Here is a 20,506-nt window from a genome sequence, read left to right on the forward strand (position 1 = left end):
CATTTATAAGTACGTCTTGGTTCTTCTGACTTTAGTACAGCCATTGTCGTGACTTTAGTACAGCCAGTCCTGTGGCAGTTTGCAAGTTTAATTCTTTCAACTGGCTTTAGCCCGAGAATCTGTCCACCTTTTTATAAAACTAATCCTGTGATATGAACTCAGTTTTCTTCCTTATGCTCTGCCTCAGATCACCATGACTTTTACTCTTTCTCCCCTTTTATTTGTGTCTCAGTAATGGGATTCAATGGACATGGGTTTGGGTGGACTCCGGCAGTTGGTGATGGACAGGGAGGCCTGGCATGCTGCGGTTCATGGGGTCGTGAAGAGTCGGACATGACTGAGCGGCTGGACTGAACTGAAGAGGTGTCCACCTTCCCTGTATAAATGGTCCCGTCACTGTGCTTAGATTCTTTGTATAAATTATATGGGTTCTTCAACTTTCCACATTTGACATCTTGTTAGCCTCATCCTTAATAACTCTTTCTTAAGTTCCCTACTCTGTTTCCTTTCTTTCAATCCTTCCCGACTTATCTACTTTCTTCCTTCTGTCTTCTCACCATTTACACTTTAACCTCTTGCAAAGTAGATTGAGCCACCCCCAATACTACTCTCTCAGACAGAGATTATATTCTTTTTTGGCAGACCACTTTTCTCACTCTACTCTAGAGGAAGCGCAACTTCCCTAATTAGTAAATTTGGAGTAAGTAAGTGGGCCAGCTCAGCTTCCTGCCACCCTCCTTCTAGCTGTAGAAGGGCCTGTCCACTGAGTGCCACGTTCTCCCAAACCCCGGCCCAGCACTGGCTTGGCTTGTGGCGATGGCCCAGTTTTGTAGTTTAGACAACTAGGCTTGGTTTGTCTGTCACCCTAAGCTACTTCCTTCACCCTGGTCTCAATCAGTAATACAGGTTGTATTCAAGCCTCTCATCTAAAATTTTGTGCTACTTCTGAACTTGGTTGGAATGCAGGAGAGGAAGGGTGTCTCAATTTTGGGGAATTGCTTAGAAATCTAAATAAATACAATAATGTGTGCAAGAGAAAAGTTAAAAGTCCTCCTTTCCTGATCTCACTTTCCAGAGATTTGGTCCCTCTTTCTCTCTTTCTTTCCCCACTTTGTAAGGACACAGCAAAAAAAGGTGGCTGTCTATAAGCGAGAAAGCAGTTCCTCACCAAGAATCAGATCTGCTAGTACTTTGATCTTGGACTTCCCAGTCTCCAGAACTATGAGAAATAAATGTTGTTTCTGTCACCCAGGTCATGGTATTTTGTTACAGCAGCCTGAGCTGACTTATTCTTCCTGATGTTTGTATGCATGTACAAATGTGTGTATATGTAAGTATGTAAAATAAATGTTTTTACTTAAATATCACATAAAAAATATATAGCTATATATTTACATTTCTCTAAAACAGATCTTTTTGTTTCATACATCTCCATATTCTCCATATATATATATTTATTTATATACATACACAGTTGTATTTTCCCGTCATAACACACTATATGTTTTGTTCTGCACCTTCCTCTTTTCCCTGAATACCCTTTCATGTCAGTAGAGACCTATCTTATTATTTTTAATGGTTGCATAGCAGTCTATGGCTTGAATGGTCCTTAAGAAATCATTCTTCAACTGCTGGCCATTTAGCTCATTTCACATTTTTGCAATTACAAGCAGTGCTGTAGTGAAAATGGTAGGGTTTTAAATTTGTATCCAAAATCACTGCAGATGGTGACTGCAGCCATGAAATTAAAAGACGCTTACTCCTTGGAAGAAAAGTTATGATCAACCTAGATAGCGTATTCAAAAGCAGAGACATTACTTTGCCGACTAAGGTCCATCTAGTCAAGGCTATGGTTTTTCCTGCGGTTATGTATGGATGTGAGAGTTGGACTGTGAAGAAGGCTGAGGGCCGAAGAATTGATGCTTTTGAACTGTGGTGTTGGAGAAGACTCTTTAGAGTCCCTTGGACTGCAAGGAGATCCAACCAGTCCATTCTGAAGGAGATCAGCCCTGGGATTTCTTTGGAAGGAATGATGCTAAAGCTGAAACTCCAGTTCTTTGGCCACCTCATGCGAAGAGTTGACTCATTGGAAAAGACTCTGATGCTGGGAGGGATTGGGGGCAGGAGGAGAATGGGACGACAGAGGATGAGATGGCTGGATGGCATCACTGACTCGATGGACGTGAGTCTGAGTGAACTCGGGGAGTTGGTGATGGACAGGGAGGCCTGGTGTGCTGCGATTCATGGGGTCGCAAAGAGTCGGACACGACTGAGCGACTGAACTGAACTGAACTGAACTGAAATGTGTTAGTATTTCTGTATGAAAGATTGCTGGAAGTGGACTTGCTATGTATCTCATAACATCTAATTGATTGATAACAATCAGAGACTCATAGGGCTTCCCTGGTGGCTCAGACAGTAAAGAATCTGGCTGCAATGTGGGAGACCCAGGTTCAGTCCCTGGGTAGGGCAGATCCCCTGGAGAAAGGACTGGCAACCCACTCCGGTATTCTTGCCTGGAGAATTCCATGGACAAAGGAGCCTTGCAGGCTACAGTCTGTGGGGTTGCAAAGAGTTGGATATGACTGAGCGATTACCACTAAACAGACTCATAGGTTGGGAAGAATTCTGGGAGAACTCAGAGTTCATCGCACACTGCCAGGAAGGATGTTTTTTTTCACTCTGACTTTGAAAAGTTCAGAGAATGAGAAGCAATGCTCTTTATCACGAATGCCTTATAATCACTTGAAATCGACTGTGAAAGAAAAAGTAATAGTTATGATGTTCTGGCTGAGTGAGTTAGAAGTGAAAGACTGACTCCTCAGGTTAAATACTTTGGTGAGCCTGGTCTGCATGCCAGTCAAGCATCGCAAGATACAGGATTATCAGAGTTATGTCAGTTCCAGATAGTTGGATCAATTAACATTCATATAGTAGGGTAGTTAGTGTCTTGTAACAGGAGGTTACTTCACTCAGTTTCTGAGACTGCTGGTTTATCCCTTAAGATGGCTCTCAGCCGACCCACTGTGTCTAAGCCTTGCCTCTATCCCTAGGAAGCAGGTGACCTATTGAGAGTCTAGCCAGACTACAATGTGAACTTAAATCTGGTTCAACAGTGCATCATGCCTGAATGAATAGTTGGGCTGCCCTTCATTTTTGTCTCAAGGCTGTTTCCCTTGCAGAGAGGCATGTGGCAGCTTCTTTACAAGCTGATTTAAAGAAAAGAAAAAAACATGATGTAATATGACAGAGTTTTGGGATCCTGATCATTTTAGGTAGCTCCCTTGATGCGGGTAGGATTTGTTTAAAATCTTTACAACACTGTGATGACCTCTATGGCAAAACTCTGTGTATTATGAACTTGGCTCCCAGAGTGGACATGTGCTTGACTGTCACAGCTTGTACATTGTTGCCACTCAGGGTGCACCTGGAAGCATGTCTTCATTAGAAACAAGTGCAGCGTGAGAGGTAAAGACGACCATGTTAAACAGCCAGGAATTTTCACCTAACTGCACATTTGTACAACACTGCAAAAAGGATCAGGCAGCCTGGCTATGTTAGACATTTCACTGCTCACCAAAGAGATTTGAAATGGACTTTTAATTATTATTGCCGATTTGCTATGGTTATATTCCTTAATATGGACATCTGATTAGGATTAATTTTCTTTAATTGATGGATAGAGTGCTTACACTTGTAAGGTTGCATTTGTTGATACATATTGGCATATGTACTGTATTGTGGTATTGGCATATGCTATGTATTGTGACTTTTTGCTGGACTACAAATTACAGGCACTTCTTATCTGTTTTAGTTTTGAGGTCATTTTTCCTTCCTTCACCTTTGTGTGGTTTTTCAGATTTGTTCATGGAGATAGAGCAGGGCTAAGTGACAATTAAACTCTTTCCTATATGCAGTAAAACTCATTAACATGGACCTCACTAAATTTGGAATTTATGATAATAAGGGCTTGAGTTAAAGTTTACTTTTGAATTGTCTCTGAACTAAAGCTTTGCTGAGCTAATAAATAGTGTACATATAATCCCCGGGGATGGCACTCCTACTTTCAAAAGCAGCCTTTCCTAGCACGCTAGAGAAGAAGCTTTGCAGAAGAGGCAATAAGGTAGTGTGGAGATGGCCTAGTACAGAGATTGTGCCACATACTAGCTGTGTGACCTTGAGCTTACTTAGCTTCTCTGAGTATCTTTTCCCTCATCTATAAAATGGAGACAGTTATCTAATTTGTGGGGTTGCTGTGAGGGTAGATTTAATGTAAAGTGCCTGGTGTCCGGTATGTGCTTCATAGGTGGCAGATAATTATTACCAATCTAAAATAATTAGTGAGCTAATTTCACATACTTCTCATTTTTTTTAAGTAATGCAGTGTTCCTTGGCACTAAGGCAGAGTTTTGTTAACCTAATCTGAGATATTGCTTTATTATTCTAATTGATTAAAGGAAAACCCCAGCAGATTGGTGTGGTGGTAAAGAACGTGAGCTTTGGAGCCAGGCAAACTGAGGTGTGAAAGTAATTCTATCACTCATTAGCTATGTGGCCTTAGGCAAGTTACTTAATATCTCTCAGGTTTTGTTTTCTAATTTGTAAAAATGGGATGGTAATGCCTGCCCCAGGACTTTCATAAGGACTCGGTGAGACAATGCTTATAAAGTGTTCAGCCAGTGATTTTCATGTAGTAAACTCTCAAATATCAGCTGATACTGCTATTATCAGCTGATATTGCTATTATCAGCTAAGATTGCTATTATCACGATTTTTTGGACAGTAGTCCTTATGTAGACTTTTCATTAATTCAGACTTATCTTTTTCAGTTCACTTAATTAATGAACTTCATTTGAGACAATCTCCATTCTAGATGAAAATTTCAAGTGTAAGTAAAAAAAAAGTTATGGAGAAGGAAAGTTGCTAAATATGTGGGGTGAAAGCAAAAAATAATATTTTAAAAGTGAGGGCATAAGGTCTCAAGTTAGATTTAAATTATGTCATAGTCATTTTTGTGCATAATCTTTGCATTCTTTGTATAAGGTATTTTAAATTAGAACTAAAACTTTACATAGACGTAGTAGAAAATGTGGACTGGTGATCAGCTATCATTCATTGGTGAGAGAAGCAGTATGTCCTTGTTCAACTTTATTTCCATCTTCTTTCTTTTCCTTTATGTTTCATAGGCTATGTGGATGAGAAATGTAAGCAGTATAATGTCCTGCAAGGAGACTCTAATCTATCCTCCCCTTAATGACAGGCTTACACAGTTTGTCAGAATCCATCATCTCAACAGATCAGACTGAATTACTTCAATGACTGGCAAACAGTACCACTTGTGGCAAAATGCAAGCAGCTAAGGGTGTGTGTGTGTGTGTGTGTGTGTGTGTGCGCGCGCGCGCGTGTGTGTGTGTGTATTAAGTGCTCTTCAATAGGAGAAATGTATTTTACTGAAAACTCTATCCATGCTATTTTTGTAGAGGCAAGCGGTGTTCATCTTCCTTGGGGAAAATAAAAGGATTATTTTTTTGGAGATTCTGAATGGTTACAATAGGAATTCACAACCTTGAATGAGTTTTAAAAAGCAGGCATTTTTGTGCATCATATGCATGCCCAATGGAACCTTGTAATAAAAGCTAGAGGGGAGAGGACTGATAATACTCTTGGGGCTACACGCCTTTCACTTTCCAGGGCTGCTCAGTTTAAGCAGATACTTTTAGAAAAGGAAAGTCAGTTCATTAAATTGACAACCAATGGTTTAACATATAAAAATTTTTACAATAATAAATTCACAAGTCAGAAAGAAAATCTTTTGTCAGACCACGTTTTCTAAGTTTGGGCCAGAAAATGCAATTGCTATAATGTACTCCCTGTTGATTAATTGCATTATTTCAGATATTTACTGGAAGTACCTAATGGTTGGTTGTTAAGGTATGGCATTATTTGTCTAGATAGCAAGAGGAACAGCAGTAATAACTAATTTTTATTGAATGATTGCTGTATACAGACACTGCTAGAAGCTGGGGATATAGCAGGAAGCAAAAAAAAAAAAAAAAAACACAGCCTTATGTTGTTAACAGCAACCTATGAAGTATGTATAGATAAATAAACAAGTTCATGCCATGCTGTGCTTAGTCATGTCCCGACTCTTTGCGACCCAATGGACTGTAGCCCAGCAGGTTCCTCTGTCCATGGGGATTCTCTAGGCAAGAATACTGGAGTGGGTTGCCATGCCCTTCTCCAGGGGATCTTCCCAACCCAGGGATCCAACCAGGGTCTCCTGCATTGCAGGCGGATTCTTTACCAGCTGAGCTACCAGGGAAGCTCACACAAGTTAACAGAGTGTGTATAATTTTTCCAAAGGTGGGTAGCTAGTAAGTGGCAGAGCTCGAATTAGGGTGCTGTCTTTGTTGTAGCGGTCTCATGTGTGCTCCACTATGCAGTGACTTAAACAAGCTGGAAGGAGCTACTTGACACAGTAGGGAGCCATTTCAGCCATATCAGCTGTGGACTGCTTATGCATAGGCTGTTGAATAAGGCAGAAGTAAAACTTCTCTCTTACTATTATGCTGTCCCTCGGCGTGAACCTCATTCATATGTCTGAAGATTTTTATAAGCGTTTGCTTTAAAGGCATTCCTTAGATGTTGCTCCCCTAACTTCTACTCACATCCTACTGGCCATACCTAACTGCCAAGAAGGCTTGAAAATATAATCTTTATGGTCACGAGGATCTGAAAACTCAGAGGTTGTATTAATAAAGGGAAAAAGGGGAGAATGGATATTACAGGACAAATTGACAGTCTCTGTATCATATGATAATTGAGAGCATTGTTTCAGACTTGGACAAGTGACCAATGATCTCATGACTTTGCATCCATTTTCCATTTCTTTTCAAGTAGTATATCAAGGTGGTATGTGTAGATATATATATATGTATGTATATAGTGTGCATGATATATTTAAATGTTCAAAATACGTGAGATACCATGACTATTACATGATTCTACAGTGGGACTTAGTCGTCATCTGTAAGTATTAATTCAAAATTTCACAATAGAACAAGGCCACTTGCTTTAATTTTTGGCAGAAAGCATTGCAAAACCCTCAGAATTTGTCTTGCCTGCATTCTTACTCTCACAAAGATCCCATACACAGAGATCTATGTTGTAAGAGGTATATTTGTAGAGAAATGGCTTTATAGAAATAAAATTACCTTAAGCTTTTGAGTGAGGCAGGTATTTCGTACATAAATCATAAACAACTCTGACCCAGAACTTCAAGATTTCCTAAAATTCCTGGTCTCTTCTGATAAAATTTAGATATTTACTATAGAAAAATCAATTAATGAATATTTATTCAGTATATACTTTGTTTAGCAGTTATGTGAGATGGACCCACAGACTTTTATCCGGGTATCTCCTGGGGCTACAGGAAGTGGGAGGAGATAACAATAGGTTAGACCTTCAGTACATACACAATAGGTTAGACCTTCAGTACTTACTTGTTACCTGGGTGCTGCCCTACCACCTGCCATCATCTCTTTCCCAAAACTACTGCAGTTTCTGATGCGCTCAGCTATCCATGTGGAGCTGCCTGGAAATATTGTGTCTTGCACATAGGATAGTCCTCATTGGTCCCTTTCTCCTGGGTCCAGCTCTTCAGATCCTGTTTCACTAGTGGCTAGATGAGGCAGAAGGAAAAAAAGAAAGGGACAGTTTAAGTTCAGTTCAGTTCAGTTGCTCAGTTGTGTCCGACTCTTTGCGACCCCATGAATCTCAGCACACCGGGCCTCCCTGTCTATCACCAACTCCCAGAATTCACTCAGACTCAGGTTCATCGAGTCAGTGATGCCATCCAGCCATCTCATCCTCTGTCGTCCCATTCTCCTCCTGCCCCCAATCCCTCCCACCATCAGAGTTTTTCCAATGAGTCAACTCTTTGCATGAGGTGGCCAAAGAACTGGAGTTTCAGCTTCAGCCTCATTCCTTCCAAAGAAATCCCAGGGCTGATCTCCTTCAGAATGGACTGGTTGGATCTCCTTGCAGTCCAAGGGACTCTCAAGAGTCTTCTCCAACACCACAGTTCAAAAGCATCAATTCTTCGGCGCTCAGCCTTCTTCACAGTCCAACTCTCACATCCATACATGACCACTGGAAAAACCATAGCCTTGACTAGACAGACCTTTGACTAGACGGCAAAGTAATGTCTCTGCTTTTCAATATGCTATCTGGGTTGGTCATAACTTTTCTTCCAAGGAGTAAGCGTCTTTTAATTTCATGGCTGCAGTCACCATCTGCAGTGATTTTGGAGCCGAAAAAAATAAAGTCTGACACTGTTTCCCCATCTATTTCCCATGAAGTGATGGGACAGGATGCCATGATCTTAGTTTTCTGAATGTTGAGCTTTAAGCCAACTTTTTCACTCTCCTCTTTCACTTTCATCAAGAGGCTTTTTAGTTCCTCTTCACTTTCTGCCATAAGGGTGGTGTCATCTGCGTATCTGAGGTGATTGATATTTCTCCTGGCAATCTTGATTCCAGCTTGTGCTTCTTCCAGCCCAGCATTTCTCATGATATACTCTGCGTATAAGTTAAATAAGCAGGGTGACAATATACAGCCTTGACGTACTCCTTTTCCTATTTGGAACCAGTCTGTTGTTCCATGTCCAGTTCTAACTGTTGCTTCCTGACTTGTGTATAGGTTTCTCAAGAGGCAGGTGAAGAGGTCTGGTATTCCCATCTCTTTCAGAATTTTCCACAGTTTATTGTGATCCACACAGTCAAAGGCTTTGGCATAGTCAATAAAGCAGAAATAGATGTTTTTTCTGGAACTCTCTTGCTTTTTCCATGATCCAGCAAATGTTGGCAATTTGATCTCTGGTTCTTCTGCCTTTTCTATAACCAGCTTAATAATAATTAGAACTGGTCTAGGTGTTATCTAGGTGGGCGGAGGTGGTAGTTGGCTGAAGTGACCTGTTTTGCCTCACTGGCCACATGGAAGTAGAGAGAAGCAGTCCAGAATGAGAGTCCTGGAAGGTAACTGCAAAGAAACCACAGAAGCCTGCAGGTTAGAACTTTGTGTTCTTCTCAGTATAGCAAAAGCTCCACCCCCTTTTAAGTTTAGTTGAACCCAGTAACTTGAGTCAGTTACCTTGTCTCTTTTCCTCCTTGGCTGTGGGGCTGGGAAGTGGACTAGCGGTAAAGGAGATGGAAGTAGAGCTTTTCTCTCCTGTTAGAAGGTCACCATCAAGTACTTTGGAGGCTCCATCACAACTCTTAAGACACAGCCTTTATCCCAGTTCTCAAAGACTAACATTCTGGGAAGCTAATGTATATGAAACATGTAGTGAAAACCAAGCACTTAAACTGTGTGATATTGATCATTCCAGAGGAATCCAGATAAGGGATAAGTCAATGTGGATTTGTTTCTTGGGGAAGGCTTCTTAGATCATGTCACTAGTGAGAGGATGAAAGGAGCTAATTAGGAAGGAAGAAAAGAAGGGGCGAACAAAGACTCAGAATGAGCTTAGAGCTCAGTGGACTTGTATGTCTGAACCACAGACTTCATGTTAGAGACTAGAAAATGAAGTGAAATAGGAAAGTGGAATACTTCAAAAATCAGGCAGGGGTAATCATGTAAGGTTTTTTTTTTTTTCCTTTCTTTTTTAAAACTGTCAACCTCATTTTTAATGGAATGAAGTGAGGATAAATTGCTAAGTGATGAATGATGAATGAATAAAAGATGAATATTGTAAAGACATTTTAGTGTTAGAATTTGTCTAGGCTAGGAAAAGGGGGTTCCTATGCAGGACCTCAGTAACACAGGTTGCCAGGAAGCAGGAGGAAGTAAAGACGAGGTGTGTGAGGGTCTGCGAGCCTGGCTTCATTAGGGTTAGCTAGCAGATCAGTCCTCAGAGACCAGGAGGATGTGATGGTCTTGGGATGGTTTCAGGGAAGATGCTGGATCTGAGGAAAGCCAATTCAGCAGGAGATTTGGGCAACTAGAGGGTAGATAGCAGGTGAGATAACAGAGTCAGGAATGGTGGTAACATGGCAGTGAGCAGTCTATTCACAGCTGAATCCCGGCCAGCAATGGGAGTCCTGCAGTAGAATCTGAAGAAAGTTGTATCAGGGTCTTCATCAAGTAGATTTTGGGTTCTGGGAAAGGCACAAAGCCTTGTTGGAAATGGGAAAGCTAGTGCAGAAGCAGTTCAGAAGATTGGGCCAGTGTGTCTGGGGTTGGTAGGGAGACCAAAGGAAAAATGATGCAGTTTAGCGTGAACTCAGTGCAATTCAGCACATTTGTGGCCACGGAGGACTGAGTTGCTTCTCTTTTGCCTACCTGTTGATGGACTGAAGGTCATAGCTATGCTAAACCTCTTTTTTTTTTTTTTTTTTACTTTTTATTTTGTATTAGGGTACAGCTGATTAACAATGTTGTGAGAGTTTCAGGTGAACACCGAAGGGACTCAGCCATGCATACACATGTATCCATTCTCCTCCAAACTCCCCTCCCATCCAGGCTGCCACATGACATCGAGCAGCGTTCCCTGGGCTGTAAAGTAGGTCTTTATTGGTCACCCATTTCAAATATTACGCTAAACCTCCTAGGTGGAGATTCCAGGGCCCTATCTCAGGGGTCTTGGGATGAATGGCTGAAGAGGAGGCCCCGTGGAAGTAGCATCACTTAGAAGGAGTTGAGACATCAGCAGAGGAGACAGAGGCACAGCCAGGAGGCTGTCACAGTCCAGGCAGAGGAGAATAGGCCTATCAAAGCAGGGGAATTTTAGTAGCAATTCAGAAGAAAAGGGGTCTGCAAAAGACATTTCAGATTAAGAAGTAACAGGCTTCAGTGACAAGTTTGATGTAACAGAGAAGGGAGGACCTGAAGTGACTCTTGGTGGGTTTTAAATGCTCATGTAGTATGACATTTTTGTGCATGAGCTGAAGTGTGTTTTAAACACATGTGCAATTACTTCTGGCCAATTTTTAGAAACCCAAATAAATAAATTAGATAACAAATTGCGTGTGTTAAGGCTAAGCTTACTTGCGTGTTGGTCGGCTTTCTATCCCACTGCAGTGGGACATCTCACAGAGACAGTCACGCTTGAGCATGGAAATGAGTAAACATTTCTTGCGAAGATGTCTTTCTTTTCGGGTGTAAGATTGTGTTGCTCATATATGTGCATAGATATGACTGAAAAGCCTAAGGCGGGACCTGCCTGCATCCTCCCAGGCTGTTCTCACGGGGCCTTTGCCGTAGAGCTGACTTTGACGTGTGTGTGCGTCCTGCTTCTACGCACCTGGTTAGTTCAGAGCTTTGCTGAAGAAAGTGTGTTCCTGCCTGCCCACACTGCTTCACAACGGGCTTCTCTTTGTGTAACTGTTGTGTCCCAGCCAGACACTTTGGTGCTTCTCATGGGACACAGGTGGGAATGCATTGTTCACGGAGAGGTAGGGCTCTGAACCTCAGGAGAGGTTTTTATTGCCGTTTATCAAGGCAAAGAAAAACACAGAATTTTTACCTGGGTAGGGAACCTTTGTTTTCAAAATGCACAAACATGTGGTATTTCTGATTTATTAGGCTTGGATCTGCACCTGGGGGTGGCATGGATTTCAAAGTCATTATTTAAGGTAAGGAAATAAAACTTTAAGCAACATTATCACCCTGAAAGATCCTGGCTGTGTTTTTGAAATGTTGAGCTAAGTAATTTTAGCAATCAGCAGAAGACCAACCATTGTACTTCTGAAAAGTTGTTCTTTGAAAGGCTTAGATTAATAATTTGTTTCCATTTTGTTCACAGCCGTGCCGTCTGTAGGACCAAAGACCTGCCTCACCGGATACCGGCTTCAAATCACCTTTCATATTTTCTTATTGGGAAGACAACTGTTGGAGAGTCTTCTTGTTATCATCAGCAAAAAATGGAAACAGATCAAGACATTAAAAATGCCACAGTGGCCAGCAGTTAATGATGCCAGAGTAATGCAAGCTTTGGCAAAGGAATTTTTCAAGACCGTGTGCTTCTCCAGCCAGGAATCAGGAAAGGCTGAACTATCCTTTTTGTCTCAGCTGTTTCTTAAATCAATGCAACCCCTCCAAATTAAAGTGAATTGAGACATTCATTGCCTTTTCAACTTAATTGAGTGCTTACTATGTGTGAATCACTGTACAGAATAGGGGAGGGAAAATGAGGGAGGCAAATAAGGTGTGGTCCCTACCTTGAATGTATTTACAATTAGTTTCAAGAGACAGTTGTTTTGGTGGGGTCGGGGTTTCTGCTCCTAAGTGTGTCCCTAAAATAGGAAGCAATACTGGAGTGGGTAGCCTTTCCCTTCTCCAGGGGATCTTCCCAACTCAGGTCTCCCACGTTGCAGGCGGATTCTTTACCAGCTGAGCCACAAGGGAAGCCCTAAATTTCTTTAATACAAAACAAAACTCTTAATGTGGGTAACTCAGGGCATCTTAATTCCATTTTTTCGGTCTTCTGATAGTTAGGACCCAATTTATTGATTTAATATACATTCAGTAGGCTTTAGAAGTATTAATACATTATAGTTGGAGTAAATTTGAATAAATCCTTCCCCTCTTAGGTGTAGACTGTATATTGGAGAAATATATTGTGTTCATACATTTCTTGGGGAGCTGGGAGGTGAATTATACCTGTTGTCTCTATAAGCCTCTGCCTCCCATACCCTCGGGGCCTGCCATTCTGAGTGAGTTATTAGCACAGAGAAGGGAAAGGTTTGGCTTAAACTTGTGGGTGCTGCTCATGGACCCAAGAAAGGGCAAGGAATGTGCAAAACAGACCCAAGCAAAGGCTCTGTGTAAGAATTTGGCCATTTCAGTATTCATTGCTTTGTTGTCTGTATTCCATGAGTTGGATGACTATATAATTTTTCCAAAATGTTATTTCTGATCTGGGAATAAGTCATGATTTTTCCAGTGTTAAGATGCTAATATGACTGTAGACACAAATAGTGTCTGTGACACATTTTAGTATTTATGAGCCAACAATAGACATGTCTTTGTCTTGAGTAATGTCCACATCTGAATTGAAAATGTGCCAGCTTTTTTTTCTTTAACATCATCAACAGACTTCTTAATTAAGCTGCCAATACGTACCATCAATAGCATTGTGTGCTGTGTGTCAAATGAATTGTGTAAGTGCTGTTTCTCTCTTATTTAATAAACAATGTTGCTCCCTATAAAATGGATTTAAAGTGTTCTTTTAATGGAACATTATATCAGTCCCTAAAAAATTTGATGAGAATTCTCAAATCATTCTTTTTTATTTAATTTCTAAACACTGTTATTCGGCTCCTGAGTAAGGAATAAACCTAATCTGACCAATGACTTTAATTATATGATTCATCCTTAATACAATGTATTGTCACACCCCTAAACCCCTGATGGTGATACTGGATATTTGATGTGTCACTTACAGTTTGTGTAAACTAACTTCCAGGAAGTCTGAGTTGTGAACTTATATGGTACTAGTCTGTAGATGTTTATTTACTGTTCTGAGAGATCTAGAGGGACCACCTGTGTATTCCTTGTGCCTAGGACAGTGCCTGGTACATAGATACATGTTCAGCGAATATATGGTGATCAAGGCATATAAAAGCTTTTTTTCACCTATGAGTTGTAGAGCTCTGTAAAGGACGGAGGGGTCTTGCTAACAGAGTATGCACCTCTGTTGGTTTGTAGTTTACAGTCAGTGTACTTAGAATGAGTCCAAATCAGCTGGATACTTTGTTTATCATCCAGTCCATTGGTCTCTTAACTAGTGTCTAGGGTTCACCAGTCCAGCCCTGTCATTGGTACCAACCTCCTCTCTGCGTCCCCTGACCCTTGCCCCCCTCTGCACTGGGGGCATGGGGGTGGGGGTGGGCAGGGCTGTTTTGCTTCTCCTCTGGCTTGTCCACCAGTGGGAGAGCAATCACTCTATTCACTGGGTCCTCGTGGTGTGCCAGGGGCTGAGCTTGGTGCTTTCACGTATCCTCTTACTCAATTATCTCATTTAAACCACACAATGACCACTTGAAGTGGACATTATCCATTGCAGACACATGTATCTTAAGTCATGAGATCTAAATCCAGATCTCTTAGATTCCAGAGCCTGAACTATTAACCCCTACCCTCTGCTGCATCCCAGGGGAAACTCCCACTGCCTGGGCGTCGGGGAGGGGGTCACTTCAGATCTGGTTATAGTCCTACATTCACTGCATTCAGTATTCCTCAACAGCAAACCGTCTAACAGATAAAACCCAGCAAATCACAGTTGTTTGGAGAATGGGGGAGGGCGGAGCAACTGGCAGAAAGCGAAGTTGGAAACAAACCAATTTGAGTCAAACCTTTAGCCTTTACCTCATAATCCTTTTTCCTTAGTAAACTTTCTTTCTTTCTTTTTTTTCTTTTTTTTTTTAACGTAGCCTGACACCATGTGATAAATCAAAGCCTGACTTAATTGACCCAGAATTGATCCCCATATGTCTTTTGGGGGAGCATGTTTTAAGTCTGGTTGTTGATGCTGAGAAATAATTGCCACCCTAGAAAGGTAATTACATATGCCATTGTTTATACACATAATAGGCTCTGAATGCACGTTCTGCGCGGAGGGGAAGAGAACCCAGCTTGCACATTAGGGGTGTGCGCTCTGTATTGTGTCAGAATGCCACAAATAGCATTTGAACTGCTGCCGATTACTGTTGATTTCCCTGATGTGTGTGAGTGTGTGTGTGTGTGTGAGAGAGGAGGAGAGTTCAGGAGTGAGGAAGGGGACTTTTGGTGGAAGGCTGTTGGTTGAGCTGAAATGGCAGTGATTTGCTTTTCCTTAATTTTTCACTTTACCGCAACATCTTCTGGATCTGATTCATTTACCTTGGTCTGCTTAAAAGGACTTTTCTTCCTGCTTGGCATATGCTTATTAATGAGTTCTCATATTTCTTTTCATCAAAGGCTGTTTACTTTGTGGAAATACAAAGTGAGAGTCTTTCCCCACAACATCCTCCTAAATGCCCTGGTTTTGACCACCGCTTTAAGTACACCAAGTGGTCAGCTAAAATAGTAGCCAGTGCCTTTCCTCTCACTGTGCTTTCTGGTAAAACATAAATGGGACTTAAACCACAAATGACCAATTAAAGCACTTCATGCCTTTCCCTTTAGCCATAAGACAGTAGTTATCTGAAGTAAATACAACAAACAGGCTATTTTGTGGTATCTAAGCCTAGGAATATATATATATATATATATATATATTTTTTTTTTTTTAATCTAAGCCTGAAAAAGCGAAGTGTCATGCTTTTTTTGTAGTGCTGCACAATGAAAGAAATACATATGTATTCCAATATGGACCTGGGCATTATTTGAAGCTGAAGCAATTCATTCTGGGCCATTCTCTGCCAGAGTGTCCAGCAAATTGCATGACCTGCTTGTTAGGGCTTGACAACAGTGTCTGTGCCTCACAAAGGCCTCCGCAGCACTGGGCAGCAGTGGAATGTCAGAATGAGCACACTTCACACACAGATGTGCAACCATAATAGGCCATAAGGAGATGCATGTGGCAGGGGGCGCAGGGTGGGGGCGGGTGGTGGAGGGGTGTGCGGTGTGAGTATGTGGGTGGGGAGCCGGGGGAGGGGGAGGCCAACAGTTAGCAGTAGGGACGTGGCCCCACTGACCACATTTAATCAGCCCTCTGTAAACAATCCAACGTTTTCATTGTTCTCTAAAAACTAATAAAGAGAAACAAGCACTTTTCATTCATCTTGAAGTAATTTTCTGTCAGGTTGGAGCCCTTTGTGGCCTCCAGCTTGTGCAATGCTAGCTGTGTGATACAACAACTATTGCAATTTATTTTACAAACTCTGGTCATTCACATGTCAGTTAGTGTTCACCAAGCCGGCATCTGAAATTGTGCAGTTAACGAGTTTTACAACATTTCTATCAAGAGAAACTGTTTAGCATAACTGACTCTTAAGGAGTTATTATACCTCTAAAAATCCATTTTAAGGGGCATTATTTAAATAAAATAGAAAAACGGTTCACTGCCTTTTAAAGGGGCTACAAAAAAAGTCCATCAGCTCCAGTGCAGTAATCCTCAGCTTAAAGCACTCTTGAGAGCACTTCTGGGAATTGTCAGCATAATGAAATGTTTTGTGAAATGTCCAGATAGATTCCTCTACTCAACAATTTTACGGCACCATATTTATTTTCCTTCCAGTTTTTAAAGAAGTAAATTACTTTTTGAGAAGATGACTCTATGTTGTATAGATTAACTGAGCACATTATTACCCAGGTTGTAGCAAAAGAGATGGTTCCGTTTGCAGTGTCATCTATATGCATCTTCAGACAGGGGCAAAGAAAGAGAAAAGCGGCTTTCCCCCTCTTAGTGCTTTTAGCTACAATAGAGCTAATAGAGTTTTGCATTTTCCCCATGCCACATTTTTTTCAGACTTTTAAACAACTTTGGTATGCGGTGGCATCTGTAATTGCATTCTTTAAACTTTACAAACTAGACTTCTTATCCTAAATGAAGGCAGGAAAACCCATACCCATGGACACTGGCATGTGTATAATGATACATATCATTTTAATCTGGCCCACTTCAATAGGAGATGCTTGAACATTTTGCTTAAAGGATAGAGTCCTCACATTCACTAAGACAGCCGATGACCCCAAACCAATTAATAGCTAGAGTCCATAATGGAGCACTAGATGGCTTAGCAGCAAGTTCATTTAGTGTATTATATTACCTACTGGGAGTAGGAGCCACCACTTGTGAGGTCAATGGCTTAATAGTTCCTTCTAGGATGACCAAGACCAGGAGAAAAATTATGTTCTGCTGTAACAAGAGATATTTCATATCTTCAGGAGGTGTATCTATAACATGGCACATTTTCATTTTGCCACAAACGGTCCCCTAATTCCTTAGACTGATGTTTGCGCACACAACTTTAATTTTCTGAGGGAGATGGGCAGGTGTTCTTTGCCTGTTAGCTGTATCTGCTCATAAGAAGCACACTAACATCCATGAACCAAATACAATTTGACATAATTTATACCTTTATTACCTCCTACAGAATGATATTATTTCATGCTGACACATTAATGTTTCCAGCATGTTACTTTTATTCCTGGAAATTTTACCTTCTGAAGTTCAAATATTGAGGCATGAGTTTAAAATTTTTCTCAGTGCCTTAGATTTGGGGAAAGTGCAACTTATTGCAAATGCAACTTTTAAAACTTTTTTTTGATATTTGGTGGCACTGCACAGATGATGTTCCGTTAATGGGCAAAAATCATATCTGAAAACTCTCACCTTTTCTTGGCCAAATAGCTTCTTTTTATTCTGTTTCCATTTTTGCAAACAATATTTCATCAGCTTTGCTGCTAGTTATTCCCCTAGTGGGCTGCTGTCTATGGGGTCGCACAGAGTCGGACACGACTGAAGTGACTTAGCAGCAGCAGCAGCAGCAGCATTCCCCTAGTGGTGGGCACGAGGGGAACAAATAGGAGTTGTTGATCAAAAAATGTTTAAGTGTTGGCGGATACATGTTGATGTATGGTAAAACCAATACAATATTATAAAGTAATTAAACTCCAATTAAAATAAATTTATATTTAAAAATAAAATGTTTAAGTGATTGCAACTTGAATCTATTTGGTGAAGTACTGAGATGTGTCTTAATCTTCAGAATCAGGGCAGAGGGAGAGTGTAAATTTCTCACTGCTGCCATCACACATCGTCACAAGTAAAACAGCACACGTTTATTATCTCGCAGTTCAATAGGTCCACGGTCTTCCTGGGCTAAAATCGCTTGCTGACAGAGCTACATTCCTTCTGGAGTCTCTAGGGGGGACTCTCTGTCTTTGCCTTTCCTAGCTTCCAGAGACGGCCTGCCTTCCTTGGCTTGTGGCCCCTTCCTCCGGTTTTTTAAGACTAGCAATGCTGAGTCAAATTCTCATGTTGCATCTGTCCGATCCCATTCCACTGTCACATCTCTCTCTCTCTCACCACAGCCAGAAAAATGTCCTCTCTCTTCCTTTGAGGACTCATGTGATTAGATTGGACCCCCCTGGGTAATCCAGGATGGATGCTCTTCCCACCTCAAGACCCATACCCTAGGTGGCATCTGCAACATCTCTTCTGCCACACAGGTATCATAGTCACAGGTTCTGGAGAAAAGGACCTAGAGATTCTTGAAGAGGGAGCAGGGCAGTAGTCCACTTACCACTTGAAGTTTTGGAATTCTTTCTCATATTAATATTTGAAAGGTTAATAGCAATCACCAGCCTAGTAGCCTCTAAGCAATAAAAATCATGCACAAAAATAAAGTTTTTGAGTATGCATTTCAATATATACACATTTCCTTCTAAACTATAATATTATCTATATTATAGTGTATATACTAGTAGTAAATCTTCCATTTCTTTTTAATATATATATATATAGATAAATAAAAGCAGATCCTCGAATGGTTTATTTGTACTCCAGTGCATCAATTTGTGTGCCCCTTACACATAACACTTAATTTTGGAAAAGAAAGGGAAAGGATGAAGTTTGGATTAGCTTGTAAAAATGTAGTTCTTGACTCTTTCAGACATGTAAGGCTTCAATGTAAGGAAGAGATAGCAGAGACCTTTGTGGGAGTCTCTAATGGTGTTTCAAAGTGAGGAAAAAAGTTATTTGTTTTACTTACATGCCCAAAACTGTCCTGAAAGTTAAGAGATGCACATTATAGAATTATGAGACAAATGCCATCTTATGAAAGACTAGGAAGAGGTTGTTTACCAGAAATCTCCAAAACATGAGTTAGTCACTTGTTTAGAATAAGGCCAGATCTCATCAGAAGAGCTAGTCATGTCAGCGCACTTGAGAATCTCAAGAAACCAATCGTTCAATGACTGCTCTGAACACCCATGCTGCTAAGCTGCTAAGTTGCTTCAGTCGTCTCCGACTCTGTGACCCCATAGCAAGGTCTGTATGAAACTGGGCTGGGGAGAAAGGTGATTCTGTTAAGTTCACTTTAAGTCATATTTTCAACTTTGAAAAAGTCTCTATTACACCAGCCACATTTGATCTCCATGGCACGTAGGTTTATTTCAGTGTAGGAAAACCAGATATTGTAACACACGCCAACGATTTAAGTCTCGTTGTGTTATTTTCTGAGATGTTTTCAGAACAGTCAGCCTAGAAAACGGGATATGGCTAAGACATGCTGACACACCTCTGATATAAAAAAGAGCTTCTGCTGGCGAAAGAAAGCAGGTTGCCACAAAAATGTACATCAATTAGGAAACAAGTCAACGAGTGTTTGCCAAGTGCCATAAGTGTCCCGGAGGCAGTCTGGGCAGTATATTTTTATTTGATTTGCCCCAGGCCACTTCCATTCTCTTCCTGAAAGATGGACAGGTAGTCTCCTTAAATCCTTCGCTGTTGGTTTCCATCAATGGTCTCAAAGTGTAACTGCTAACGTATCAGTGATTACTGTACAAAGAAGTTAACCATTACAGCTGAATTTCCCCACTGAAACCCAATCCAGGGATTAGCAACAATAGGGAATCTGTTTTATTTGCATTTAATTTGTACCTTCACACTATTATCACCAATGTTTTAGTTTCAGGAAATGTGGTCTCAGGCTATTATAACCACATTTCATGCTGCTGTTGCACTGTTATTTGATCTCTATGGTTGGAAATGACTTACTGAAAAAATAAAGCTAGCATACTTTATTTTAATTATACCAGTGTAGTGTCTAAATAAAAAATGTACTTTATATTTAATGTGGAGCACAGATTAACAGTTTTATGGGACATAAAATCTATCTATATCATTTTCTATTTACACATCAGTTATATATCTTTCTCTCAGCAAAACAAATGCCTATGGTGTGAAAACGAGGAAGGCAAGCATCGAAGTTACAATCACATGGGCAGTAAATAACATCTTAATTGGTCTGGAATGCCAGAGTTTGAGTTTTTTTGTTTTTTTTTTTCCACCTGGCTTTTATTTATTGATCTCTATAGCTTATTTATCTTCCCAGTGATTTGTACAAGTCTATCTTCTTTCCTCAATAAACCAATCTATGGTGGCTTTATATTGCAAATCCCATCTGGGGAAATGGTCTAGTGAGGGAAGTACACTTGCTCCTGGAAAAGCCATTATTTAAAAGCTTTTGTAGAGGTAAGGGTAACGGCTCAGTTTTTACACTTTGTCTTCTGGAAAAAAGAAGAAAAGAAGAAGTGCAGCTATTACAAAGTTGCCACCCACTATACGTTTCGACAATTCTTTTTACTCTCCACTTGTTTGGCAGCACTGGGGAAACAAAGAAGGATTTAGTGTCCATGGGGACATGTCTTCTAAATTTTCCTCTGCGTGATTCAGATCCTAGTGAGGGTAGCAAACAGGAGTGGATTGTGTATGTCTCATACATCACATGTAAACCCTGGATTTTCTTCTGTATGCATTTCTACAGCTCTGTTCCTAATACCTTTTTTTTTTTTAATA

At 40.7% G+C, this 20,506-nt stretch overlaps 1 long non-coding RNA gene across 2 annotated transcripts in view; it reads left to right on the forward strand.

Annotated features, from left to right (window-relative positions):
* LOC120864439 overlaps positions 1–11,635 on the forward strand; it is a 132,196-nt gene extending 120,561 nt beyond the window's left edge. For both annotated transcript variants that reach the window (XR_005721197.1, XR_005721198.1), the window contains one exon: positions 11,584–11,635. This is a non-coding gene — a long non-coding RNA (uncharacterized LOC120864439). The remainder of the gene's footprint in view (positions 1–11,583) is intronic.
* The last annotated feature ends 8,871 nt before the right edge of the window (positions 11,636–20,506 follow it).

The sequence above is a fragment of the Oryx dammah genome, unplaced genomic scaffold, assembly GCF_014754425.2.
Source record: "Oryx dammah isolate SB20612 unplaced genomic scaffold, SCBI_Odam_1.1 HiC_scaffold_5, whole genome shotgun sequence".
NCBI classification, from domain to species: domain Eukaryota; kingdom Metazoa; phylum Chordata; class Mammalia; order Artiodactyla; family Bovidae; genus Oryx; species Oryx dammah.